Consider the following 9,496-nt stretch of genomic DNA (forward strand, 5'->3'; position numbering starts at 1 on the left):
ATACAAGTAAGTTTTTCATTCTCTAGAAATTATGTTCTTCCCATACATTACCTGTCTGCTTAACAGATGAGTTCAAGCGCTAAGCGAGATACAACCGCCTGGTAAATTTCAGTAAAAACATATTTTGTGTTCGACTCGTATAGAGGCATGTACACTGGATTCTTTTTATAAACTATTTTCTAACGCGGGATTATTTAGAACGATTTTTTCGAATTTCTGGAAATAAAATGATTTTTGAACGAGTCAAAAACAGGCTTTCCGGTTTTTTCCGATTATTCCTGGAAGGTCAATCGATTCTTAACAGTACCATGAATCGGAATGGCCACTAGATCTTTGGAAGATTCGGAAAACCTGTAGAAAGTATTGAATAAAAATCTGTACTTCCTGATTCTATTCACATTAATTCAGATTCGTCAACTAGGTTTGAAATGACCAGTTGATTATTTTACTACCGTTGAACGATCTTTTTAAATGTGAATATTGAACTTTCATATGAATCGCATAAAAAGAGAGTCCAGTGTATTGAGGCGTTACCGTGTGCGCAACATACAATCGCAAACGAGGCGCTTAGAATGAGAGGGATGTAAGTGCCCAAATGATAGCTTCGAGAAAACGCTCTTTCCTTCCACGAAGTTTTTCACGTTTTAAAATTAGAAATATTGATTTTAAGTTCTAGAACAAAAGATGCATAATTTAAGGTTACTTTAATGATCTATTCGATAAATTTGGGTTCTAGAACAAAAGATGCATAATTTAAGGCTACTTTAATGATCTATTCGATAAATTTGGGTTTTGAGGTGGATCATATTGGGAAGATAACAACACATAGGGTGCAAATGAAAAACAAGAAGTAATTACAAAAAAACTTGGAATTTCATCACCTCATTGATCACAATATAAAACAATCCTTTTTGGTAAAAAAAAACTTCATTGGTATACGCATCACTCGATAGTCTATTTATTGAAATATTTGGTACTTACATTTTTGCCTTGAACAATGGCCGCCATGACACTTTGCGCAAGGGAAACAAAACATGCCGTTTTACGAGAAAATCACGAACTTTTTCAATTATTTTGAGACATGTGATCATTTTAGCAGATGAATTAACTATCCTGAAGCGAAATTTTTTTTGAAGAAATAATTTTCATGAGTATTGATAAGAAACTTCACAAGAAGAAAAGTACGTTTTGTTCCCAGTGTATCACCAGTGATCCACTTCACTTACTCAAAAATTTATATGTTTTAGTTGAAATCTAAATAAACCATCATTTGATTTTGCTTGCATAAGCAACCTTCTGCACGTCAGTATTTTTGGTTGAAGAAAATTTAAAAAACTTGTCAAGTTATTGAACAACAAATGACGACTTGATTTAAATTCGAAAAAAAACCGATTTTTTTGCAGCTTTTGATCTGCCAAGCAGAACCTAGCGAATCGATTTTCTTCAAATTTTGTGCAATGTTTCTTCACTCGTATCTACACATTCGGTGAAAAAATGATGTTGATCCAAAGCGCCCAGTTCAAATGCGAGCTGTGCAAAGTTGTGGATCACCTGTGCTACCATGGGAAGGAAAGGGTTAAAGTTGGCAAAGTTAAACCCTTTCCTTAAAGTTTTCGAATTCGAGCAGTTTTAATTCAAACGAAAAGTATTTTAAAAAATTATAAAAAAAAAACTGAGTTTTGCACCAGATATAGATTGCGATACGATAAAACGGTATACTTAACTCGAAATCAATGATTTTGGCACTTACGTCCCTCTTCCTGATTCATCAATATCGCCTTCAGTAGTTTTTGCATAACTGAAGGCGGTATTATGAACTCCGCAATATAGTATGAAGCATGCTGCTATTATGATTTTGTTTATTTTTACTTTAATGGTCCCGCGTCGATTCTCCGGCGCAAAGGGCCGTGGTAAAATACCTTCACTGCTGACGATCCGGAGCCCGCGTCTTCATTTGGTCCCAGTCAACATTCTCGTCGACTGTTCGGATTTCGGCGGCTTAAACTACAGTGAACAAATTTATATAAATGAAGGCGATTTTCATTTTACATTTGCATACTTGCACCAAAAAAGCATTTCCCAGACACATTGCTTTATTTATTATGGTTTCGATAATACTTATTAGAATTTTTGTTTCTTTAACATTTCATTACAGATGGATGAAAAGGATTGAACATCGATATGTATGCTGCTGCTAAGATTTGCTCTGCGCTGGTTTATGGAAAACTATATTCCTGCTATTACATTTTTTTTTGGGATTTTCATTCATTCGGATGATTCATCTCAAATCCAGCAATTAAATCGACCCCTTGCTCCTCAATTACTCAGTTTCAAGGATAACAATTTGTATCAATTAGAAACCTTCGGAATATAAAGTAAGGTTGCCAGAATTTTTTCCACTCCCATCCGGGCCTAGCAATTCCGGGCATTTTTTCAAAAAAACCTGGCAAAATCCGGGCATGGATTTCAATTTTTCAAATCCGAAAACCGGGCAAAAACCGGGCAAAATTTAGGTGTTATTATATATAAAATCAAACAAAAATTGCAAAAAATAAATAAATTAATATTTTATTTATGTTATTGTAGACTTCCAAAAACTTTTTTGAACACTTAAATATTTAAAGGTTTATAAAGGTAAATCAGCGAAATTATTTGAAACAACTGTTGAAAATTTCCATACCGTTAATCGATTTTTCTGAAACTTACTCAAAAACTTTGATTTTTTTTTTGGTTTCTTTGTGAAAATTGTGAAAAAATCCGGGCAATATCCGGACTTTTTTCGTGATATCCGGGCAACCGGGCCGGACCGGACTTTCTCAAAATTTTGCATCAAATATCCGGGCAAACCCGGATAAAACCGGGCAATCTGGCAAGCTTAATATAAAGCATAAAAAGCTACGTTGATCAATTGTTTGATTGATTCTATCTCACATTATTTTAAAATGGATTATTTGCAATTTTTTTCTTTAAATTTAATCATTATTAAAATAAATAAAAACTAAAATGAAATGTCGAAACGATTAACAAAGAAGTGAAACAATTTTTATCATTTATTGAATTTTCTGAAACATGTCCTAAGTAGATATGTATCTGTTCAATAATTCGTTACCAATACCTAACAAATGAAAACCCCAGAATGGTGTCTACTAAAAGGCTGAACATTGAAAATATTGATATATAGAATTACTTTCTACCTTCTTTTAAGAAAAATGCTTTGCTTTTGTTCATTTATATTAATTTAGCGTTAACGTATTCCGAAGCACAAATCAAAACTTTAAATACTTGTTAAATGGGATGCACAAATGTGAAGTATATCTTCTCTTTGACATAAATTTCAATCGTCACCGGGAAAAAAAGATTTGATTGAGTAAAATTTCACAGTTCGCAAAAATTTTTTTAATAAACGTTATTTTTGTTTCCAACTTAGGAATCGCTAAGAAGCTTTTTGTTATTCAATAGTTTGAAACTAAAATAACATTTAATAACAAATATTTTTGCAAACTATGAAATTTTGCAAAATGAATTGTTTTTTTTTCGGTTACGCTCTAAATTTATGTCAAAAAAGATGCTTTACTTTTGTGCGTCCAATTTAACATAAATTTACATCATCAATGATGTAATATTATGTCGAATATGTCATAAAATTGATGTCCGAGATTTTATGACTTCAAGCGTTTCTGTCTCTTTTTCTGTAATTTTATGTCAAAAGTGATGCTTCAATTTTGTGCATCTTATTTGACGTAAAATTACACCAAAAAATTAATAGTGCTTTACCCACTAATTTGAAGAAAAAATCACAATTTCACGATGACAAATTTTCACCGCTTAAAATAAAAAATTCGGTCACAAAATGGAATGATGAGCAGCTAGAAAACATGCTTGGAAAAAATATGTGTTCAACATAATAATATTTATTTCACGACGTTTTTTTCTGCGAAACAAAAATATACACTTCTAAATCAATTAAACAAACATGATTTTTGTTCTGGTTATCCATTCTATTTTCAAATTATTGTTTAAATTTCTGTTTTTTTTATTATATTTTGATTATGAATTCTTATCTGCAAGACTCAACCAAGTTTTGTGCAAGTTTTTAAAACCACATTTTTATCTCGATTTTTCTAATGTAACTGATTTCCCATGGAACTTTTATTTTGACTCATGTTCTCCATTTTTATATATTTTGATTTCGATTTAAATACGTTGATTTTTTTTAAATGCTACAGTTTTCTTTTTATTTGTTCAACAATTTAAAATTATTTTTTGTTCTAATATATTGTTATTGCTATTCGGTTCTTCGATTGTGATATTTGATTGGGACTTATTTGAATTTATGATAATGTTTTAAATTAGGATATTATCTGAAATAAAGATATAGTCTTTAAATTCAATTTCAGAATTTTAGAAAAAAAATCCAATCCAAATTATAAATGCTTTGTTTTTTTTCAATTTCATGTAACTTACATACGAGATTAAATGTATTTTTGGTATTGATCACCGGCCGACTACTTCAAATTAGACTCAATTAAGATTAGAAATCTAATAAGGATGAAAATTCGACAAAAAGTTGCATGTTAGGAAACGGCATGGAATTTATTTTGATTAAGTCTCTCGATTGCTACATCCGAAAGTTTTCATAACTTGGTCTTAATAACTATTTATAATACGGTTGTCAGAATTGTTTTAGCTATCATTCGGGTCGGACAAATCCGGGCTTTTATCTTAAAACCTGGAAAAAATCGGACATTTGATTTCAAATTTGTCGACCTAGAATCCGGGCAATGTTCGCCAAATTTGATCAAAACGCAAGAATTATTCAACTTGGTAATGAAAAGATTGTCCATTTATTCTAGATTTTTAATCTCTAATTAAGTTGACAAGTACTAGATAATTAAAAAATGTTTAAATATGAATACTTTCAAACTTTTTAATTTTTTTTATAGTTTTAACGAAGTTCCTAGACAATGTTGACGATACTTAGCTTAAATATTTAAGAAAATTTTAGGCTTCATTAAGTTTTTGGAATACACAACAACACAGATTTATTATTCATTTGTAAAAATGACAAATATTCTTACTTTCTTTAGCTTAAAAATGAATGATGCGCAGCAACAACTCATACAAAGCCAAATAAACGAACTTTACTCATTCATCAACCAAAATAACAGTTTGACCTACTGATTTGGGGCAAATAAAAACAACAAATGCATCGATAAACAATCTCCCTACCGAAATCGTTAAAAAAAATACCGTCGGAAGGATTATCTGGCTCAGCTTTAAACGGTTTGTTTGGATTGAAACTCAATCGCCCCACTAGGTAGCTGTTTGGATTTTATTTTCAGTTCTGTTATGCTTTGAATCGAAGATGATCTAATCGAGCCTCATAGAAATATTGTCGCCGAAAGGTGACCAGCTTGAGACTACCCAAATCGGATGATATAAAAGTTGGAGTTGCAAAAAAAAGACATGAAAAAAACTTTAATCTTTACTCCAAAGTTGTAAAATAGACTCGGAGGCTTCATCTATAGGTTGATATCGTTTATCATCCAGCCAGCACACCGGTCCGCGAGAAATATTTAAGGAAATGTCAACGATCGATTAGCAAAAGTGGTTCATTTGCAAGGTGAACCAGAAGACGGTTTTGGGAGTTGGTTGAAAACGGTGCGACAGACCATTCACATGGGTTGGATTCGGTTTTCTAATATGGGAGAAGCCTCGATCGGTGTTTGTTTTCTTAAATACATAAAAAAAATCTTCTGCTTCGGTTATACATCCATACATATGGTAGACCTTCAAAACATTTTAACGGCCAACAGCGTAACTCGAATTTTTCACTTCCCACATCTTATAAATGGGACGTTTGATTTTGGAAAGCTTGAAACTTGGCCTTTTTTCGACTAAGTTTTGACATATCAAAAACAACTGAACAGATAAGAATGAAATATTTATGGTAAAACACCAAGAGAACGTCTTATTTTTAAATATTAGAATAAGACGACCATAAATTGATTTACTTGGTTTTTGTAAACATCAAGAATGTAATGAGTTAGTTCGAGAATAGAATTATATTAACTTTGTAATTCTATGTTAATTTCATCAGAAAACCAAGGAAATGTTAGATACTATCAACTTCTTCCTTTCATACTAAGGTGCTAAAAACTGAACAAAATTAAGGATATAAATAGGGTTGACTTTGTAAAAATAAAGTTCATAATTTGATCCAACACTCAGTATCAGAAATCAGGAACAGATAATTGGTTCAATAACATCTTCAAATACAAGAAGCTTGGAAAATAAAAATTTTAGTCTCGATGAAAATATGATTCAAGATCCAAAACAGAGATAATGAAAACTGAATTAGATTTGCAAAGACTTTTTTGAATTTCATTTCTGATTTTGAATTCAAGATCTCAAAGTAAAAAAAGATTTCATAGCCGTTTGATTTGAAATTGCTGTGAATAAAAATTCCATGTACATACACATATATTGAATGTTCCAATTTTCTATGTTCAGTGCTTAAGCATCCATTTCTCGATAAATATGATAAAGTTAAAGTCGATATAAAAAAGATTATTTTAAAAATTAAGAGGAGATTATCTAATACAAAGAACATATCAAATGCATGATAGATAATGAAAAACAGAATGGTATATGGAAATTTGTTGATTATTATATATTTGCAGCATAAAAAAAATCGCGAAATTTCATACCATGAAAAGTGTTGCATCATTTCTACAAATTTGGTACCTATACGATAAAGAAAATTTCAAACATGGTTTTGGCGAAAAAGGAAAGACAATTGATCAAAACTGCTCAAAATGACGACACATTTCAACAAAACATTTTTTGGCACTTATCTTCTGGTTAATAGAAATTGAAACTATCGGTGACAAGGATCCTCTGTGAATGAAGATATTCGCTTTCCAGTTTTGTTGGAAGTCAATCTTCTTCGAAAATTTTTGCCCCTGGAGGTAGGCACTACCATAGTATGACAGAAGTACAGACCCCGTTCGTTTTTGGCAACACGCCCGTAAATTTTATGTTGCCAAAATCGAATGTTGCCAAAATCGAACGGTTTTTTTTGTCACTTTTTTATTCCAAATATTTACTTCAAATTATTCAAAATTGATGTTAAACCTTATATAAGCATAAACATTTTCAATTTGACTCGATTATATTAGTTTTAAGCAGTAAAACATGGAGAAATTCGTGTTTTAACAGTTTAAAACTATTATAAATAAGCCAAATTGAAAAATTTCATGCTTATATTACGTTTTACATTCATTTCGATTAATTTGAAATGAAAATAAAAAATAAAAAAGGAACAAAAAAAAACCGTCTTTTTTGGATGTTGCCAAAATCGAACGGTTTTTGCTCGGATGTTGATAAAATCGAATGTTGCCAAAATCGAACGGGGTCTGTATTACGAAAATATTCAAAAAACTGTTCACTCCATTTGAAGGTAACAATCCAGTTTCATGAGCATAAATAATTACTTACCTATTTTCTTCTTATTTACATGTTCATTATTTTTGCGAAATTCAAAGGCTTAACGAAGTTTGCCGGATCACCTAGTTTACTTTAAAAAACTTAAATTTTCAATGGTTTACGTGAGGCATACGAATGAGGCATATCTGTTCATTCTAAGACCATTACAATTTTACCGAAAATGGGAATGGAAAAATTGATCTATAAAAAACCATTCAATGAGCTTTGCAATAGTATTTCATTGATACAAAAAAAAACTCCAAAGATGAAGTTGAATTTATCACGATTAACAATTTGGAAATTCCTAATTTTCTAACAGCTGAAGATAGATTCCGTTTATAAACATTAGTGAATGATTTGTTGCAATGCAAACCCGAGCAGACTTTTATTGCAAAATAATACCTAATTTTGCTATCATGCCTTGAAAGTATAATGAGGTATCATTTTGCCCGAATAAAGGTGGTACAATGCCAAAATTTGGGTCTCACTTTTCATGTACGGATACCTAGATTATACCAAGTGTAGGTTTCACTGAAACCTTAATGATGCCTCGTTTAACCAACGTTTTAAAACTTGTTTTGAGGGCAAAATGATGCCACTTTTAGGTGTTATTTACAGCTAAAATTTGGCATCATTGTGCTTTCAAATTCAATTTCAAAATGCTGCCAAACGAGGCATCGTTAAGCTTTCAATAATACTAACCGAGGCATATATGTGGCTGCTCTTATATGAAAATTCAAAGCACCACTAGCGAGCAAACTAACACCAAATTTTACTCATAAGGCATGATAGCAAAATTTCACATAATTAAGCAATAAACAAAGTTTCAACGATTCTACGAAAACTTTAAAACATCTAAATTTTTCTCATTACATTTTGATTCTCTACATAAATTGCGGCGTTACAATGAATATCGCCTTAACTTATGCAACTGAATGTGAAGAAGATATTTATACTTATTAATATAAGCAGTACGTTGCTATGCTTATAGCGCCTTTGCTTATGCAACTGAATATTCATAAGTGAAGGAATACTTTCATACAGTGCGTTTCATAATTCAATAGAAATTCGAAGTATACTCATTGCCACTTTAACTTTGATATTATTTCATTCAAAATTTCTGTCAAAAATGTATCCATTTTTTTATAAGGGATTTTCATCCTCTGGGATGATTCATCCCTAAAAATGCATCCATTCGTGTTGCTTCAATTTATCAATTGTAGTATTTTCAAAAGAGTCTTTGCAATATATTTGAAATATTACTGATTGAGTAAAACAAGTGCCAACACTTTTTTCTTAAACTACTGAAAAAAAGCTTCACTTATATTCTAAACACCATTTTTCCTCAGAATATAGCGATTCTACCTTCTCTGATATAGAATTCTAAGGGGAAAAAATATCGTTAGATTAGAAAGTTCTGGGAGTCAATGTTGAAGTGGCAATGACAAGTTACCCAATTTCTATTTTGTTATGAACGGTACTGTGTATAAAAATAAAATATGTACTTCTACGTACTATGTACCTACTTATGTAAAGAAATTAATGTACATATTACTAATATGGTGGGAGCAGTATGTTAAACAAATTATTAACCTAAGTATCAGCTCACGGTAATATTTCCACTGCGATTTAATTCTAACAAAATTTAAATGTACTGACCTCTCATTTTGTGAAGCCATCAACTCCAGTTGCTCCACAGTCCCCATGATCCTATTCCGTTGTCAATGAGGGTTCGATCAACAGCTGTCATTTTTGACCAACAATGATCCCAAATTGGTATAAAATTACACTTCGACAGGAAAATCGTGTTGAGTTGAGGATCCAAAAATATCCAACATCCAGGCGTCCAAATATATTGGGAATAGTCTCTCTCCAAGCGACCAGCAAGACCACTGGGTAGCACTTTTTCCTTTGGTTTTCCATTTCGAGTTCGATTCATAAGCTTCGAGAAGAAGTGTTGATGCAGCATCACATTTTCATTGATCTGTATTTTTGCGAACATTAACCC

This window comes from Uranotaenia lowii, chromosome 2, assembly GCF_029784155.1.
Source record: "Uranotaenia lowii strain MFRU-FL chromosome 2, ASM2978415v1, whole genome shotgun sequence".
NCBI classification, from domain to species: Eukaryota; Metazoa; Arthropoda; class Insecta; order Diptera; family Culicidae; genus Uranotaenia; species Uranotaenia lowii.